Source organism: Pseudophryne corroboree, chromosome 3, assembly GCF_028390025.1.
Source record: "Pseudophryne corroboree isolate aPseCor3 chromosome 3, aPseCor3.hap2, whole genome shotgun sequence".
Classification (NCBI taxonomy): Eukaryota; Metazoa; Chordata; class Amphibia; order Anura; family Myobatrachidae; genus Pseudophryne; species Pseudophryne corroboree.
The window spans coordinates 771,945,657-771,966,859 of NC_086446.1; positions in this window are offsets into that span (position 1 = coordinate 771,945,657).

Consider the following 21,203-nt stretch of genomic DNA (forward strand, 5'->3'; position numbering starts at 1 on the left):
AAGGGCTTCTCATTATCAAAAGTTTGGGGTTTAAAATTAATATTCGAAAACAATTAGGCTCCACCCATATACAAGTTTGCAAATCATTGGTGGAGAAAATGGTCAATGTTAGCACTGGGTCTAGGTGATACACTCCCATTCATATGCCTATGTAACCTGCAAAATTTATAAAATAAACCAATATGAGTATACCCTTCAATTTGTGGATCACTAGCCCCAATGGTTTGAGCTGAAGACCATTTTAAATGAACACTACTTGGATGAACTGCATGGTAATATGCATAGATATATATGTTGATCCAGCTTGGGCCCCTAAAGATAATGGGCCCCCAAATTTTGCAGATTGCATGGGCATATGAATGGGAGTGCACCCTTAAATTTTAGTTACTATAGCCCCAGTGGTTGGCCCAGAAGACTTTGATAAGCAAACCTCTATTTTAAATAACATTAAGGCGTCATGTCTTTATTTTTATGTAGGATAATCGGGTCCCCTGGGCAGTTCTTTAATGCCAGGGACCCCATACTATCAGGAGGCCCTAGGGTCATATGGTAGATGATGTCTGTACATTTTGGGGCCTCTGGGCCCTCAGGGTATTCATCAGCTGCTGATCCCAAAAGCTATGCAAAGTTGGATTATTCCACATGTTACAGTTTAGGCCCCAGGGATACCAGGGGCCCCACGTTTTGGAGCTTGCATTAACAAATCAATATGAGTGTACCCTTCAATTTGTGGGACACTTGCCCCAATGGTTAGACCAGAAGACCATTTTAAATAACCACTACTTGGATGAACTGCATGGTAAAATGCATAGATATATATGTTGATCCAGCTTGGGCCCCTAAAGATAATGGGCCCCCAAATTTTGCAGATTGCATGGGCATATGAATGGGAGTGCACCCTTAAATTTTAGGATCTATAGCCCCAGTGGTTGGACCAGAAGACTTTGATAAGCAAACCTCTATTTTAAATAACATTAAGGCCTCATGTCTTTATTTTTATGTCGGATAATCGGGTCCCCTGGACAGTTCTTTAATGCCACGGACCCCATACTATCAGGAGGTCCTAGGTTCATATTGTAGATGATGTCTGTACATTTTGGGGCCTCTGAGCCCTCAGGGTATTCATCAGCTGCTGATCCCAAAAGCTATGCAAAGTTGGATTATTCTACATGTTACAGTTTAGGCCCCAGGGTTACCAGGGGCCCCACGTTTTGCAGCTTGCATTAACAAATCAATATGAGTGTACGCTTCAATTTGTGGGATACTTGCAACAATGGTTAGACCAGAAGACCATTTTAAATAACCACTACTTGGATGAACTGCATGGTAAAATGCATAGATATATATGTTGATCCAGCTTGGGCCCCTAAAGATAATGGGCCCCCAAATTTTGCAGATTGCATGGGCATATGAATGGGAGTGCACCCTTAAATTTTAGGATCTATAGCCCCAGTGGTTGGACCAGAAGACTTTGATAAGCAAACCTCTATTTTAAATAACATTAAGGCCTCATGTCTTTATTTTTATGTAGGATAATCGGGTCCCCTGGGCAGATCTTTAATGCCAAGGACCCCATACTATCAGGAGGCCCTAGGTTCATATGGTAGATGATGTCTGTACATTTTGGGGCCTCTGGGCCCTCAGGGTATTCATCAGCTGCTGATCCCAAAAGCTATGCAAAGTTGGATTATTCTACATGTTACAGTTTAGGCCCCAGGGTTACCAGGGGCCCCACGTTTTGCAGCATGCATTTACAAATCAATATGAGTGTACCCTTCAATTTGTGGGACACTTGCCCCAATGGTTAGACCAGAAGACCATTTTAAATAACCACTACTTGGATGAACTGCATGGTAAAATGCAAAGATATATATATGTTGATCCAGCTTGGGCCCCTAAAGATAGTGGGCCCCCAAATTTTGCAGATTGCATGGGCATATGCATGGGAGTGCACTCTTAAATTTTAGGATCTATAGCCCCAGTGGTTGGATCAGAGGACTTTGATAAGCAAACCTCTATTTCAAATAACATTAAGGCCTCATGTCTTTATTTTTATGTAGGATAATCGGGTCCCCTGGGCAGTTCTTTAATGCCACGGACCCCATACTATCAGGAGGCCCTAGGTTCATATGGTAGATGATGTCTGTACATTTTGGGGCCTCTGGGCCCTCAGGGTATTCATCAGCTGCTGATCCCAAAAGCTATGCAAAGTTGGATTATTCTACATGTTACAGTTTAGGCCCCAGGGTTACCAGGGGCCCCACGTTTTGCAGCTTGCATTAACAAATCAATATGAGTGTACCCTTCAATTTGTGGGACACTTGCCACAATCGTTAGACCAGAAGACCATTTTAAATAACCACTACTTGGATGAACTGCATGGTAAAATGCATAGATATATATGTTGAACCAGCTTGGGCCCCTAAAGATAATGGGCCCCCAAATTTTGCAGATTGCATGGGCATATGAATGGGAGTGCACCCTTAAATTTTAGGATCTATAGCCCCAGTGGTTGGACCAGAAGACTTTGATAAGCAAACCTCTATTTCAAATAACATTAAGGCCTCATGTCTTTATTTTTATGTAGGATAATCGGGTCCCCTGGGCAGTTCTTTAATGCCACGGACCACATACTATCAGGAGGCCCTAGGGTCATATGGTAGATGATGTCTGTACATTTTGGGGCCTCTGGGCCCTCAGGGTATTCATCAGCTGCTGATCCCAAAAGCTATGCAAAGTTGGATTATTCCACATGTTACAGTTTAGGCCCCAGGGATACCAGGGGCCCCACGTTTTGGAGCTTGCATTAACAAATCAATATTAGTGTACCCTTCAATTTGTGGGACACTTGCCCCAATGGTTAGACCAGAAGACCATTTTAAATAACCACTACTTGGATGAACTGCATGGTAAAATGCATAGATATATATGTTGATCCAGCTTGGGCCCCTAAAGATAATGGGTCCCCAAATTTTGCAGATTGCATGGGCATATGAATGGGAGTGGACCCTTAAATTTTAGGATCTATAGCCCCAGTGGATGGACCAGAAGACTTTGATAATCAAATCTCTATTTCAAATAACATTAAGGCCTCATGTCTTTATTTTTATGTAGGATAATCGGGTCCCCTGGGCAGTTCTTTAATGCCACGGACCCCATACTATCAGGAGGCCCTAGGCTCATATTGTAGATGATGTCTGTACATTTTGGGGCCTCTGGGCCCTCAGGGTATTTATCAGCTGCTGATCCCAAAAGCTATGCAAAGTTGGATTATTGTACATGTTACAGTTTAGGCCCCAGGGTTACCAGGGGCCCCATGTTTTGCAGCTTGCATTAACAAATCAATATGAGTGTGCCCTTCAATTTGTGGGACACTTGCCCCAATGGTTAGACCAGAAGACCATTTTAATTAACCACTACTTGGATGAACTGCATGGTAAAATGCATAGATATATATGTTGAACCAGCTTGGGCCCCTAAAGATAATGGGCCCCCAAATTTTGCAGATTGCATGGGCATATGAATGGGAGTGCACCCTTAAATTTTAGGATCTATAGCCCCAGTGATTGGACCAGAAGACTTTGATAAGCAAACCTCTATTTCAAATAACATTAAGGCCTCATGTCTTTATTTTTATGTCGGATTATCGGGTCCCCTGGGCAGTTCTTTAATGCCACGGACCACATACTATCAGGAGGCCCTAGGGTCATATGGTAGATGATGTCTGTACATTTTAGGGCCTCTGGGCCCTCAGGGTATTCATCAGCTGCTGATCCCAAAAGCTATGCAAAGTTGGATTATTCCACATGTTACAGTTTAGGCCCCAGGGATACCAGGGGCCCCACGTTTTGGAGCTTGCATTATCAAATCAATATGAGTGTACCCTTCAATTTGTGGGACACTTGCCCCAATGGTTAGACCAGAAGACCATTTTAAATAACCACTACTTGGATGAACTGCATGGTAAAATGCATAGATATATATGTTGATCCAGCTTGGGCCCCTAAAGATAATGGGCCCCCAAATTTTGCAGATTTCATGGGCATATGAATGGGAGTGCGCCCTTAAATTTTAGGACATATAGCCCCAGTAGTTGGACCAGAAGACTTTGATAAGCAAACCTCTATTTTAAATAACATTAAGGCCTCATGTCTTTATTTTTATGTAGGATAGTCGGGTCCCCTGGGCAGTTCTTTAATGCCAGGGACCCCATACTATCAGGAGGCCCTAGGGTCATATGGTAGATGATGTCTGTACATTTTGGGGCCTCTGGGCCTCAGGGTATTTATCAGCTGCTGATCCCAAAAGCTATGCAAAGTTGGATTATTGTACATGTTACAGTTTAGGCCCCAGGGTTACCAGGGGCCCCACGTTTTGCAGCTTGCATTAACAAATCAATATGAGTGTGCCCTTCAATTTGTGGGACACTTGCCACAATGGTTAGACCAGAAGACCATTTTAATTAACCACTACTTGGATGAACTGCATGGTAAAATGCATAGATATATATATGTTGAACCAGCTTGGGCCCCTAAAGATAATGGGCCCCCAAATTTTGCAGATTGCATGGGCATATGAATGGGAGTGCACCCTTAAATTTTAGGATCTATAGCCCCAGTGATTGGACCAGAAGACTTTGATAAGCAAACCTCTATTTCAAATAACATTAAGGCCTCATGTCTTTATTTTTATGTCGGATAATCGGGTCCCCTGGGCAGTTCTTTAATGCCACGGACCACATACTATCAGGAGGCCCTAGGGTCATATGGTAGATGATGTCTGTACATTTTAGGGCCTCTGGGCCCTCAGGGTATTCATCAGCTGCTGATCCCAAAAGCTATGCAAAGTTGGATTATTCCACATGTTACAGTTTAGGCCCCAGGGATACCAGGGGCCCCACGTTTTGGAGCTTGCATTATCAAATCAATATGAGTGTGCCCTTCAATTTGTGGGACACTTGCCCCAATGGTTAGACCAGAAGACCATTTTAAATAACCACTACTTGGATGAACTGCATGGTAAAATGCATATATATATATGTTGATCCAGCTTGGGCCCCTAAAGATAATGGGCCCCCAAATTTTGCAGATTTCATGGGCATATGAATGGGAGTGCGCCCTTAAATTTTAGGACATATAGCCCCAGTAGTTGGACCAGAAGACTTTGATAAGCAAACCTCTATTTTAAATAACATTAAGGCCTCATGTCTTTATTTTTATGTGTGATAATCGGGTCCCCTGGGCAGTTCTTTAATGCCAGGGACCCCATACTATCAGGAGGCCCTAGGGTCATATGGTAGATGATGTCTGTACATTTTGGGGCCTCTGGGCCCTCAGGGTATTCATCAGCTGCTGATCCCAAAAGCTATGCAAAGTTGGATTATTCTACATGTTACAGTTTAGGCCCCAGGGATACCAGGGGCCCCACGTTTTGGAGCTTGCATTAACAAATCAATATGAGTGTACCCTTCAATTTGTGGGACACTTGCCCCAATGGTTAGACCAGAAGACCATTTTAAATAACCACTACTTGGATGAACTGCATGGTAAAATGCATAGATATATATTTTGATCCAGCTTGGGCCCCTAAAGATAATGGGTCCCCAAATTTTGCAGATTGCATGGGCATATGAATGGGAGTGCACCCTTAAATTTTAGGATCTATAGCCCCAGTGGTTGGACCAGAAGACTTTGATAATCAAACCTCTATTTCAAATAACATTAAGGCCTCATGTCTTTATTTTTATGTAGGATAATCGGGTCCCCTGGGCAGTTCTTTAATGCCAGGGACCCCATACTATCAGGAGGCCCTAGGGTCATATGGTAGATGATGTCTGTACATTTTGGGGCCTCTGGGCCCTCAGGGTATTCATCAGCTGCTGATCCCAAAAGCTATGCAAAGTTGGATTATTCTACATGTTATAGTTTAGGCCCCAGGGTTACCAGGGGCCCCACGTTTTGCAGCTTGCATTAACAAATCAATATGAGTGTACCCTTCAATTTGTGGGACACTTGCCCCAATGGTTAGACCAGAAGACCGTTTTAAATAACCACTACTTGGATGAACTGCATGGTAAAATGCATAGATATATATGTTGATCCAGCTTGGGCCCCTAAAGATAATGGGCCCCCAAATTTTGCAGATTTCATGGGCATATGAATGGGAGTGCGCCCTTAAATTTTAGGACATATAGCCCCAGTAGTTGGACCAGAAGACTTTGATAAGCAAACCTCTATTTTAAATAACATTAAGGCCTCATGTCTTTATTTTTATGTAGGATAATCGGGTCCCCTGGGCAGTTCTTTAATGCCCGGGACCCCATACTATCAGGAGGCCCTAGGTTCATATTGTAGATGATGTCTGTACATTTTGGGGCCTCTGGGCCCTCAGGGTATTTATCAGCTGCTGATCCCAAAAGCTATGCAAAGTTGGATTATTCTACATGTTACAGTTTAGGCCCCAGGGTTACCAGGGGCCCCACGTTTTGCAGCTTGCATTAACAAATCAATATGAGTGTACCCTTCAATTTGTGGGACACTTGCCACAATGGTTAGACCAGAAGACCATTTTAATTAACCACTACTTGGATGAACTGCATGGTAAAATGCATAGATATATATGTTGATCCAGCTTGGGCCCCTAAAGATAATGGGCCCCCAAATTTTGCAGATTGCATGGGCATATGAATGGGAGTGCACCCTTAAATTTTAGGATCTATAGCCCCAGTGGTTGGACCAGAAGACTTTGATAAGCAAACCTCTATTTCAAATAACATTAAGGCCTCATGTCTTTATTTTTATGTAGGATAATCGGGTCCCCTGGGCAGTTCTTTAAAGCCACGGACCACATACTATCAGGAGGCCCTAGGGTCATATGGTAGATTATGTCTGTACATTTTATGGCCTCTGGGCCCTCAGGGTATTCATCAGCTGCTGATCCCAAAAGCTATGCAAAGTTGGATTATTCCACATGTTACAGTTTAGGCCCCAGGGATACCAGGGGCCCCACGTTTTGGAGCTTGCATTAACAAATCAATATGAGTGTACCCTTCAATTTGTGGGACACTTGCCCCAATGGTTAGACCAGAAGACCATTTTAAATAACCACTACTTGGATGAACTGCATGGTAAAATGCATAGATATATATATATGTTGATCCAGCTTGGGCCCCTAAAGATAGTGGGCCCCCACATTTTGCAGATTGCATGGGCATATGCATGGGAGTGCACCCTAAAATTTTAGGATCTATAGCCCCAGTGGTTGGACCAGAAGACTTTGATAGGCAAACCTCTATTTCAAATAACATTAAGGCATTGTGTCTTTATTTTTATGTAGGATAATCGGGTCCCCTGGGCAGTTCTTTAATGCCAGGGACCCCATACTATCAGGAGGCCCTAGGTTCATATTGTAGATGATGTCTGTACATTTTGGGGCCTCTGGGCCCTCAGGGTATTCATCAGCTGCTGATCCCAAAAGCTATGCAAAGTTGGATTATTCTGCATGTTACAGTTTAGGCCCCAGGGTTACCAGGGGCCCCACGTTTTGCAGCTTGCATTAACAAATCAATATGAGTGTACCCTTCAATTTGTGGGACACTTGCCACAATGGTTAGACCAGAAGACCATTTTAAATAACCACTACTTGGATGAACTGCATGGTAAAATGCATAGATATATATGTTGAACCAGCTTGGGCCCCTAAAGATAATGGGTCCCCAAATTTTGCAGATTGCATGGGCATATGAATGGGAGTGCACCCTTAAATTTTAGGATCTATAGCCCCAGTGGTTGGACCAGAAGACTTTGATAATCAAACCTCTATTTCAAATAACATTAAGGCCTCATGTCTTTATTTTTATGTAGGATAATCGGGTCCCCTGGGCAGTTCTTTAATGCCAGGGACCCCATACTATCAGGAGGCCCTAGGGTCATATGGTAGATGATGTCTGTACATTTTGGGGCCTCTGGGCCCTCAGGGTATTCATCAGCTGCTGATCCCAAAAGCTATGCAAAGTTGGATTATTCTACATGTTATAGTTTAGGCCCCAGGGTTACCAGGGGCCCCACGTTTTGCAGCTTGCATTAACAAATCAATATGAGTGTACCCTTCAATTTGTGGGACACTTGCCCCAATGGTTAGACCAGAAGACCGTTTTAAATAACCACTACTTGGATGAACTGCATGGTAAAATGCATAGATATATATGTTGATCCAGCTTGGGCCCCTAAAGATAATGGGCCCCCAAATTTTGCAGATTTCATGGGCATATGAATGGGAGTGCGCCCTTAAATTTTAGGACATATAGCCCCAGTAGTTGGACCAGAAGACTTTGATAAGCAAACCTCTATTTTAAATAACATTAAGGCCTCATGTCTTTATTTTTATGTAGGATAATCGGGTCCCCTGGGCAGTTCTTTAATGCCCGGGACCCCATACTATCAGGAGGCCCTAGGTTCATATTGTAGATGATGTCTGTACATTTTGGGGCCTCTGGGCCCTCAGGGTATTTATCAGCTGCTGGTCCCAAAAGCTATGCAAAGTTGGATTATTCTACATGTTACAGTTTAGGCCCCAGGGTTACCAGGGGCCCCACGTTTTGCAGCTTGCATTAACAAATCAATATGAGTGTACCCTTCAATTTGTGGGACACTTGCCACAATGGTTAGACCAGAAGACCATTTTAATTAACCACTACTTGGATGAACTGCATGGTAAAATGCATAGATATATATGTTGATCCAGCTTGGGCCCCTAAAGATAATGGGCCCCCAAATTTTGCAGATTGCATGGGCATATGAATGGGAGTGCACCCTTAAATTTTAGGATCTATAGCCCCAGTGGTTGGACCAGAAGACTTTGATAAGCAAACCTCTATTTCAAATAACATTAAGGCCTCATGTCTTTATTTTTATGTAGGATAATCGGGTCCCCTGGGCAGTTCTTTAAAGCCACGGACCACATACTATCAGGAGGCCCTAGGGTCATATGGTAGATTATGTCTGTACATTTTAGGGCCTCTGGGCCCTCAGGGTATTCATCAGCTGCTGATCCCAAAAGCTATGCAAAGTTGGATTATTCCACATGTTACAGTTTAGGCCCCAGGGATACCAGGGGCCCCACGTTTTGGAGCTTGCATTAACAAATCAATATGAATGTACCCTTCAATTTGTGGGACACTTGCCCCAATGGTTAGACCAGAAGACCATTTTAAATAACCACTACTTGGATGAACTGCATGGTAAAATGCATAGATATATATATATGTTGATCCAGCTTGGGCCCCTAAAGATAGTGGGCCCCCACATTTTGCAGATTGCATGGGCATATGCATGGGAGTGCACCCTTAAATTTTAGGATCTATAGCCCCAGTGGTTGGACCAGAAGACTTTGATAAGCAAACCTCTATTTCAAATAACATTAAGGCATTGTGTCTTTATTTTTATGTAGGATAATCGGGTCCCCTGGGCAGTTCTTTAATGCCAGGGACCCCATACTATCAGGAGGCCCTAGGTTCATATTGTAGATGATGTCTGTACATTTTGGGGCCTCTGGGCCCTCAGGGTATTCATCAGCTGCTGATCCCAAAAGCTATGCAAAGTTGGATTATTCTACATGTTACAGTTTAGGCCCCAGGGTTACCAGGGGCCCCACGTTTTGCAGCTTGCATTAACAAATCAATATGAGTGTACCCTTCAATTTGTGGGACACTTGCCACAATGGTTAGACCAGAAGACCATTTTAAATAACCACTACTTGGATGAACTGCATGGTAAAATGCATAGATATATATGTTGAACCAGCTTGGGCCCCTAAAGATAATGGGTCCCCAAATTTTGCAGATTGCATGGGCATATGAATGGGAGTGCACCCTTAAATTTTAGGATCTATAGCCCCAGTGGTTGGACCAGAAGACTTTGATAATCAAACCTCTATTTCAAATAACATTAAGGCCTCATGTCTTTATTTTTATGTAGGATAATCGGGTCCCCTGGGCAGTTCTTTAATGCCAGGGACCCCATACTATCAGGAGGCCCTAGGGTCATATGGTAGATGATGTCTGTACATTTTGGGGCCTCTGGGCCCTCAGGGTATTCATCAGCTGCTGATCCCAAAAGCTATGCAAAGTTGGATTATTCTACATGTTATAGTTTAGGCCCCAGGGTTACCAGGGGCCCCACGTTTTGCAGCTTGCATTAACAAATCAATATGAGTGTACCCTTCAATTTGTGGTACACTTGCCCCAATGGTTAGACCAGAAGACCATTTTAAATAACCACTACTTGGATGAACTGCATGGTAAAATGCATAGATATATATGTTGATCCAGCTTGGGCCCCTAAAGATAATGGGCCCCCAAATTTTGCAGATTTCATGGGCATATGAATGGGAGTGCGCCCTTAAATTTTAGGACATATAGCCCCAGTAGTTGGACCAGAAGACTTTGATAAGCAAACCTCTATTTTAAATAACATTAAGGCCTCATGTCTTTATTTTTATGTAGGATAATCGGGTCCCCTGGGCAGTTCTTTAATGCCCGGGACCCCATACTATCAGGAGGCCCTAGGTTCATATTGTAGATGATGTCTGTACATTTTGGGGCCTCTGGGCCCTCAGGGTATTTATCAGCTGCTGATCCCAAAAGCTATGCAAAGTTGGATTATTCTACATGTTACAGTTTAGGCCCCAGGGTTACCAGGGGCCCCACGTTTTGCAGCTTGCATTAACAAATCAATATGAGTGTACCCTTCAATTTGTGGGACACTTGCCACAATGGTTAGACCAGAAGACCATTTTAATTAACCACTACTTGGATGAACTGCATGGTAAAATGCATAGATATATATGTTGATCCAGCTTGGGCCCCTAAAGATAATGGGCCCCCAAATTTTGCAGATTGCATGGGCATATGAATGGGAGTGCACCCTTAAATTTTAGGATCTATAGCCCCAGTGGTTGGACCAGAAGACTTTGATAAGCAAACCTCTATTTCAAATAACATTAAGGCCTCATGTCTTTATTTTTATGTAGGATAATCGGGTCCCCTGGGCAATTCTTTAAAGCCACGGACCACATACTATCAGGAGGCCCTAGGGTCATATGGTAGATTATGTCTGTACATTTTAGGGCCTCTGGGCCCTCAGGGTATTCATCAGCTGCTGATCCCAAAAGCTATGCAAAGTTGGATTATTCCACATGTTACAGTTTAGGCCCCAGGGATACCAGGGGCCCCACGTTTTGGAGCTTGCATTAACAAATCAATATGAGTGTACCCTTCAATTTGTGGGACACTTGCCCCAATGGTTAGACCAGAAGACCATTTTAAATAACCACTACTTGGATGAACTGCATGGTAAAATGCATAGATATATATATATATATATGTTGATCCAGCTTGGGCCCCTAAAGATAGTGGGCCCCCAAATTTTGCAGATTGCATGGGCATATGCATGGGAGTGCACCCTTAAATTTTAGGATCTATAGCCCCAGTGGTTGGACCAGAAGACTTTGATAAGCAAACCTCTATTTCAAATAACATTAAGGCATTGTGTCTTTATTTTTATGTAGGATAATCGGGTCCCCTGGGCAGTTCTTTAATGCCAGGGACCCCATGCTATCAGGAGGCCCTAGGTTCATATTGTAGATGATGTCTGTACATTTTGGGGCCTCTGGGCCCTCAGGGTATTCATCAGCTGCTGATCCCAAAAGCTATGCAAAGTTGGATTATTCTACATGTTACAGTTTAGGCCCCAGGGTTACCAGGGGCCCCACGTTTTGCAGCTTGCATTAACAAATCAATATGAGTGTACCCTTCAATTTGTGGGACACTTGCCACAATGGTTAGACCAGAAGACCATTTTAAATAACCACTACTTGGATGAACTGCATGGTAAAATGCATAGATATATATGTTGAACCAGCTTGTGCCCCTAAAGATAATGGGTCCCCAAATTTTGCAGATTGCATGGGCATATGAATGGGAGTGCACCCTTAAATTTTAGGATCTATAGCCCCAGTGGTTGGACCAGAAGACTTTGATAATCAAACCTCTATTTCAAATAACATTAAGGCCTCATGTCTTTATTTTTATGTAGGATAATCGGGTCCCCTGGGCAGTTTTTTAATGCCAGGGACCCCATACTATCAGGAGGCCCTAGGGTCATATGGTAGATGATGTCTGTACATTTTGGGGCCTCTGGGCCCTCAGGGTATTCATCAGCTGCTGATCCTAAAAGCTATGCAAAGTTGGATTATTCTACATGTTACAGTTTAGGCCCCAGGGTTACCAGGGGCCCCACGTTTTGCAGCTTGCATTAACAAATCAATATGAGTGTAACCTTCAATTTGTGGGACACTTGCCCCAATGGTTAGACCAGAAGACCATTTTAAATAACCACTACTTGGATGAACTGCATGGTAAAATGCATAGATATATATATGTTGATCCAGCTTGGGCCCCTAAAGATAGTGGGCCCCCAAATTTTGCAGATTGCATGGGCATATGCATGGGAGTGCACCCTTAAATTTTAGGATCTATAGCCCCAGTGGTTGGACCAGAAGACTTTGATAAGCAAACCTCTATTTCAAATAACATTAAGGCCTCATGTCTTTATTTTTATGTCGGATAATCGGGTCCCCTGGGCAGTTCTTTAATGCCAGGGACCCCATACTATCAGGAGGCCCTAGGGTCATATGGTAGATGATGTCTGTACATTTTGGGGCCTCTGGGCCCTCAGGGTATTCATCAGCTGCTGATCCCAAAAGCTATGCAAAGTTGGATTATTCTACATGTTACAGTTTAGGCCCCAGGGTTACCAGGGGCCCCACGTTTTGCAGCTTGCATTAACAAATCAATATGAGTGTACCCTTCAATTTGTGGGACACTTGCCCCAATGGTTAGACCAGAAGACCATTTTAAATAACCACTACTTGGATGTACTGCATGGTAAAATGCATAGATATATATATGTTGATCCAGCTTGGGCCCCTAAAGATAGTGGGGCCCCCAAATTTTGCAGATTGCATGGGCATATGCATGGGAGTGCACCCTTAAATTTTAGGATCTATAGCCCCAGTGGTTGGACCAGAAGACTTTGATAAGCAAACCTCTATTTCAAATAACATTAAGGCATTGTGTCTTTATTTTTATGTAGGATAATCGGGTCCCCTGGGCAGCTCTTTAATGCCACGGACCCCATACTATCAGGAGGCCCTAGGTTCATATTGTAGATGATGTCTGTACATTTTGGGGCCTCTGGGCCCTCAGGGTATTCATCAGCTGCTGATCCCAAAAGCTATGCAAAGTTGGATTATTCTACATGTTACAGTTTAGGCCCCAGGGTTACCAGGGGCCCCACGTTTTGCAGCTTGCATTAACAAATCAATATGAGTGTACCCTTCAATTTGTGGGACACTTGCCCCAATGGTTAGACCAGAAGACCATTTTAAATAACCACTACTTGGATGAACTGCATGGTAAAATGCATAGATATATATATGTTGATCCAGCTTCGGCCCCTAAAGATAATGGGCCCCCAAATTTTGCAGATTTCATGGGCATATGAATGGAAGTGCGCCCTTAAATTTTAGGACATATAGCCGCAGTAGTTGGACCAGAAGACTTTGATAAGCAAACCTCTATTTTAAATAACATTAAGGCCTCATGTCTTTATTTTTATGTAGGATAATCGGGTCCCCTGGGCAGTTCTTTAATGCCACGGACCCCATACTATCAGGAGGCCCTAGGTTCATATGGTAGATGATGTCTGTACATTTTGGGGCCTCTGGGCCCTCAGGGTATTCATCAGCTGCTGATCCCAAAAGCTATGCAAAGTTGGATTATTCTACATGTTACAGTTTAGGCCCCAGGGTTACTAGGGGCCCCACGTTTTGCAGCTTGCATTAACAAATCAATATGAGTGTACCCTTCAATTTGTGGGACACTTGCCACAATGGTTAGACCAGAAGACCATTTTAAATAACCACTACTTGGATGAACTGCATGGTAAAATGCATAGATATATATGTTGAACCAGCTTGGGCCCCTAAAGATAATGGGCCCCCAAATTTTGCAGATTGCATGGGCATATGAATGGGAGTGCACCCTTAAATTTTAGGATCTATAGCCCCAGTGGTTGGACCAGAAGACTTTGATAAGCAAACCTCTATTTCAAATAACATTAAGGCCTCGTGTCTTTATTTTTATGTAGGATAATCGGGTCCCCTGGGCAGTTCTTTAATGTCACGGACCCCATACTATCAGGAGGCCCTAGGTTCATATGGTAGATGATGTCTGTACATTTTGGGGCCTCTGGGCCCTCAGGGTATTTATCAGCTGCTGATCCCAAAAGCTATGCAAAGTTGGATTATTCTACATGTTACAGTTTAGGCCCCAGGGTTACCAGGGGCCCCACGTTTTGCAGCTTGCATTAACAAATCAATATGAGTGTACCCTTCAATTTGTGGGACACTTGCCCCAATGGTTAGACCAGAAGACCATTTTAAATAACCACTACTTGGATGAACTGCATGGTAAAATGCATAGATATATATGTTGATCCAGCTTGGGCCCCTAAAGATAATGGGTTCCCAAATTTTGAAGATTGCAGGGGCATATGAATGGGAGTGCACCCTTAAATTTTAGGATCTATAGCCCCAGTGGTTGGACCAGAAGACTTTGATAATCAAACCTCTATTTCAAATAACATTAAGGCCTCATGTCTTTATTTTTATGTAGGATAATCGGGTCCCCTGGGCAGTTCTTTAATGCCATGGACCCCATACTATCAGGAGGCCCTAGGGTCATATGGTAGATGATGTCTGTACATTTTGGGGCCTCTGGGCCCTCAGGGTATTCATCAGCTGCTGATCCCAAAAGCTATGCAAAGTTGGATTATTCTACATGTTACAGTTTAGGCCCCAGGGTTACCAGGGGCCCCACGTTTTGCAGCTTGCATTAACAAATCAATATGAGTGTACCCTTCAATTTGTGGGACACTTGCCCAAATGGTTAGACCAGAAGACCATTTTAAATAACCACTACTTGGATGAACTGCATGGTAAAATGCATAGATATATATATGTTGATCCAGCTTGGGCCCCTAAAGATAGCGGGCCCCCAAATTTTGCAGATTGCATGGGCATATGCATGGGAGTGCACCCTTAAATTTTAGGATCTATAGCCCCAGTGGTTGGACCAGAAGACTTTGATAAGCAAACCTCTATTTCAAATAACATTAAGGCCTCATGTCTTTATTTTTATGTCGGATAATCGGGTCCCCTGGGCAGTTCTTTAATGCCAGGGACCCCATACTATCAGGAGGCCCTAGGGTCATATGGTAGATGATGTCTGTACATTTTGGGGCCTCTGGGCCCTCAGGGTATTCATCAGCTGCTGATCCCAAAAGCTATGCAAAGTTGGATTATTCTACATGTTACAGTTTAGGCCCCAGGGTTACCAGGGGCCCCACGTTTTGCAGCTTGCATTGACAAATCAATATGAGTGTACCCTTCAATTTGTGGGACACTTGCCCCAATGGTTAGACCAGAAGACCATTTTAAATAACCACTACTTGGATGAATTGCATGGTAAAATGCATAGATATATATATGTTGATCCAGCTTGGGCCCCTAAAGATAGTGGGACCCCCAAATTTTGCAGATTACATGGGCATATGCATGTGAGTGCACCCTTAAATTTTAGGATCTATAGCCCCAGTGGTTGGACCAGAAGACTTTGATAAGCAAACCTCTATTTCAAATAACATTAAGGCCTCATGTCTTTATTTTTATGTAGGATAATCGGGTCCCCTGGGCAGTTCTTTAATGCCACGGACCCCATACTATCAGGAGGCCCTAGGTTCATATGGTAGATGATGTCTGTACATTTTGGGGCCTCTGGGCCCTCAGGGTATTCATCAGCTGCTGATCCCAAAAGCTATGCAAAGTTGGATTATTCTACATGTTACAGTTTAGGCCCCAGGGTTACTAGGGGCCCCACGTTTTGCAGCTTGCATTAACAAATCAATATGAGTGTACCTTTCAATTTGTGGGACACTTGCCACAATGGTTAGACCAGAAGACCATTTTAAATAACCACTACTTGGATGAACTGCATGGTAAAATGCATAGATATATATGTTGAACCAGCTTGGGCCCCTAAAGATAATGGGCCCCCAAATTTTGCAGATTGCATGGGCATATGAATGGGAGTGCACCCTTAAATTTTAGGATCTATAGCCCCAGTGGTTGGACCAGAAGACTTTGATAAGCAAACCTCTATTTCAAATAACATTAAGGCCTCGTGTCTTTATTTTTATGTAGGATAATCGGGTCCCCTGGGCAGTTCTTTAATGCCACGGACCCCATACTATCAGGAGGCCCTAGGTTCATATGGTAGATGATGTCTGTACATTTTGGGGCCTCTGGGCCCTCAGGGTATTTATCAGCTGCTGATCCCAAAAGCTATGCAAAGTTGGATTATTCTACATGTTACAGTTTAGGCCCCAGGGTTACCAGGGGCCCCACGTTTTGCAGCTTGCATTAACAAATCAATATGAGTGTACCCTTCAATTTGTGGGACACTTGCCCCAATGGTTAGACCAGAAGACCATTTTAAATAACCACTACTTGGATGAACTGCATGGTAAAATGCATAGATATATATGTTGATCCAGCTTGGGCCCCTAAAGATAATGGGTTCCCAAATTTTGAAGATTGCAGGGGCATATGAATGGGAGTGCACCCTTAAATTTTAGGATCTATAGCCCCAGTGGTTGGACCAGAAGACTTTGATAATCAAACCTCTATTTCAAATAACATTAAGGCCTCATGTCTTTATTTTTATGTAGGATAATCGGGTCCCCTGGGCAGTTCTTTAATGCCATGGACCCCATACTATCAGGCGGCCCTAGGGTCATATGGTAGATGATGTCTGTACATTTTGGGGCCTCTGGTCCCTCAGGGTATTCATCAGCTGCTGATCCCAAAAGCTATGCAAAGTTGGATTATTCTACATGTTACAGTTTAGGCCCCAGGGTTACCAGGGGCCCCACGTTTTGCAGCTTGCATTAACAAATCAATATGAGTGTACCCTTCAATTTGTGGGACACTTGCCCAAATGGTTAGACCAGAAGACCATTTTAAATAACCACTACTTGGATGAACTGCATGGTAAAATGCATAGATATATATATGTTGATCCAGCTTGGGCCCCTAAAAATAGCGGGCCCCCAAATTTTGCAGATTGCATGGGCATATGCATGGGAGTGCACCCTTAAATTTTAGGATCTATAGCCCCAGTGGTTGGACCAGAAGACTTTGATAAGCAAACCTCTATTTCAAATAACATTAAGGCCTCATGTCTTTATTTTTATGTAGGATAATCGGGTCCCCTGGGCAGTTCTTTAATGCCACGGACCCCATACTATCAGGAGGCCCTAGGTTCATATGGTAGATGATGTCTGTACATTTTGGGGCCTCTGGGCCCTCAGGGTATTCATCAGCTGCTGATCCCAAAAGCTATGCAAAGTTGGATTATTCTACATGTTACAGTTTAGGCCCCAGGGTTACTAGGGGCCCCACGTTTTGCAGCTTGCATTAACAAATCAATATGAGTGTACCCTTCAATTTGTGGGACACTTGCCACAATGGTTAGACCAGAAGACCATTTTAAATAACCACTACTTGGATGAACTGCATGGTAAAATGCATAGATATATATGTTGAACCAGCTTGGGCCCCTAAAGATAATGGGCCCCCAAATTTTGCAGATTGCATGGGCATATGAATGGGAGTGCACCCTTAAATTTTAGGATCTATAGCCCCAGTGGTTGGACCAGAAGACTTTGATAAGCAAACCTCTATTTCAAATAACATTAAGGCCTCGTGTCTTTATTTTTATGTAGGATAATCGGGTCCCCTGGGCAGTTCTTTAATGCCAGGGACCCCATACTATCAGGAGGCCCTAGGGTCATATGGTAGATGATGTCTGTACATTTTGGGGCCTCTGGGCCCTCAGGGTATTCATCAGCTGCTGATCCCAAAAGCTATGCAAAGTTGGATTATTCTACATGTTACAGTTTAGGCCCCAGGGTTACCAGGGGCCCCACGTTTTGCAGCTTGCATTAACAAATCAATATGAGTGTACCCTTCAATTTGTGGGACACTTGCCACAATGGTTAGACCAGAAGACCATTTTAAATAACCACTACTTGGATGAACTGCATGGTAAAATGCATAGATATATATGTTGAACCAGCTTGGGCCCCTAAAGATAATGGGCCCCCAAATTTTGCAGATTGCATGGGCATATGAATGGGAGTGCACCCTTAAATTTTAGGATCTATAGCCCCAGTGGTTGGACCAGAAGACTTTGATAAGCAAACCTCTATTTCAAATAACATTAAGGCCTCGTGTCTTTATTTTTATGTAGGATAATCGGGTCCCCTGGGCAGTTCTTTAATGCCACGGACCCCATACTATCAGGAGGCCCTAGGTTCATATGGTAGATGATGTCTTTACATTTTGGGGCCTCTGGGCCCTCAGGGTATTCATCAGCTGCTGATCCCAAAAGCTATGCAAAGTTGGATTATTCTACATGTTACAGTTTAGGCCCCAGGGTTACCAGGGGCCCCACGTTTTGCAGCTTGCATTAACAAATCAATATGAGTGTACCCTTCAATTTGTGGGACACTTGCCCCAATGGTTAGACCAGAAGACCATTTTAAATAACCACTACTTGGATGAACTGCATGGTAAAATGCATAGATATATATATGTTGATCCAGCTTGGGCCCCTAAAGATAGTGGGCCCCCAAATTTTGCAGATTGCATGGGCATATGCATGGGAGTGCACCCTTAAATTTTAGGATCTATAGCCCCAGTGGTTGGACCAGAAGACTTTGATAAGCAAACCTCTATTTCAAATAACATTAAGGCCTCATGTCTTTATTTTTATGTCGGATAATCGGGTCCCCTGGGCAGTTCTTTAATGCCAGGGACCCCATACTATCAGGAGGCCCTAGGGTCATATGGTAGATGATGTCTGTACATTTTGTGGCTCTGTGCCCTCAGGGTATTCATCAGCTGCTGATCCCAAAAGCTATGCAAAGTTGGATTATTCTACATGTTACAGTTTAGGCCCCAGGGTTACCAGGGCCCCCACGTTTTGCAGCTTGCATTAACAAATCAATATGAGTGTACCCTTCAATTTGTGGGACACTTGCCCCAATGGTTAGACCAGAAGACCATTTTAAATAACCACTACTTGGATGAACTGCATGGTAAAATGCATAGATATATATATATGTTGATCCAGCTTGGGCCCCTAAAGATAGTGGGGCCCCCAAATTTTGCAGATTACATGGGCATATGCATGGGAGTGCACCCTTAAATTTTAGGATCTATAGCCCCAGTGGTTGGACCAGAAGACTTTGATAAGCAAACCTCTATTTCAAATAACATTAAGGCATTGTGTCTTTATTTTTATGTAGGATAATCGGGTCCCCTGGGCAGTTCTTTAATGCCACGGACCCCATACTATCAGGAGGCCCTAGTTTCATATGGTAGATGATGTCTGTACATTTTGGGGCCTCTGGGCCCTCAGGGTATTCATCAGCTGCTGATCCCAAAAGCTATGCAAAGTTGGATTATTCTACATGTTACAGTTTAGGCCCTAGGGTTACCAGGGGCCCCACGTTTTGTAGCTTGCATTAACAAATCAATATGAGTGTACCCTTCAATTTGTGGGACACTTGCCCCAATGGTTAGACCAGAAGACCATTTTAAATAACCACTACTTGGATGAACTGCATGGTAAAATGCATAGATATATATGTTGAACCAGCTTGGGCCCCTAAAGATAATGGGCCCCCAAATGTTGCAGATTGCATGGGCATATGAATGGGAGTGCACCCTTAAATTTTAGGATCTATAGCCCCAGTGGTTGGACCAGAAGACTTTGATAAGCAAACCTCTATTTCAAATAACATTAAGGCCTCATGTCTTTATTTTTATGTAGGATAATCGGGTCCCCTGGGCAGTTCTTTAATGCCATGGACCCCATACTATCAGGAGGCCCTAGGGTCATATGGTAGATGATGTCTGTACATTTTGGGGCCTCTGGGCCCTCAGGGTATTCATCAGCTGCTGATCCCAAAAGCTATGCAAAGTTGGATTATTCTACATGTTACAGTTTAGGCCCCAGGGTTACCAGGGGCCCCACGTTTTGCAGCTTGCATTAACAAATCAATATGAGTGTACCCTTCAATTTGTGGGACACTTGCCCAAATGGTTAGACCAGAAGACCATTTTAAATAACCACTACTTGGATGAACTGCATGGTAAAATGCATAGATATATATATGTTGATCCAGCTTGGGCCCCTAAAGATAGCGGGCCCCCAAATTTTGCAGATTGCATGGGCATATGCATGGGAGTGCACCCTTAAATTTTAGGATCTATAGCCCCAGTGGTTGGACCAGAAGACTTTGATAAGCAAACCTCTATTTCAAATAACATTAAGGCCTCATGTCTTTATTTTTATGTCGGATAATCGGGTCCCCTGGGCAGTTCTTTAATGCCAGGGACCCCATACTATCAGGAGGCCCTAGGGTCATATGGTAGATGATGTCTGTACATTTTGGGGCCTCTGGGCCCTCAGGGTATTCATCAGCTGCTGATCCCAAAAGCTATGCAAAGTTGGATTATTCTACATGTTACAGTTTAGGCCCCAGGGTTACCAGGGGCCCCACGTTTTGCAGCTTGCATTAACAAATCAATATGAGTGTACCCTTCAATTTGTGGGACACTTGCCCCAATGGTTAGACCAGAAGACCATTTTAAATAACCACTACTTGGATGAATTGCATGGTAAAATGCATAGATATATATATGTTGATCCAGCTTGGGCCCCTAAAGATAGTGGGACCCCCAAATTTTGCAGATTACATGGGCATATGCATGTGAGTGCACCCTTAAATTTTAGGATCTATAGCCCCAGTGGTTGGACCAGAAGACTTTGATAAGCAAACCTCTATTTCAAATAACATTAAGGCCTCATGTCTTTATTTTTATGTAGGATAATCGGGTCCCCTGGGCAGTTCTTTAATGCCACGGACCCCATACTATCAGGAGGCCCTAGGTTCATATGGTAGATGATGTCTGTACATTTTGGGGCCTCTGGGCCCTCAGGGTATTCATCAGCT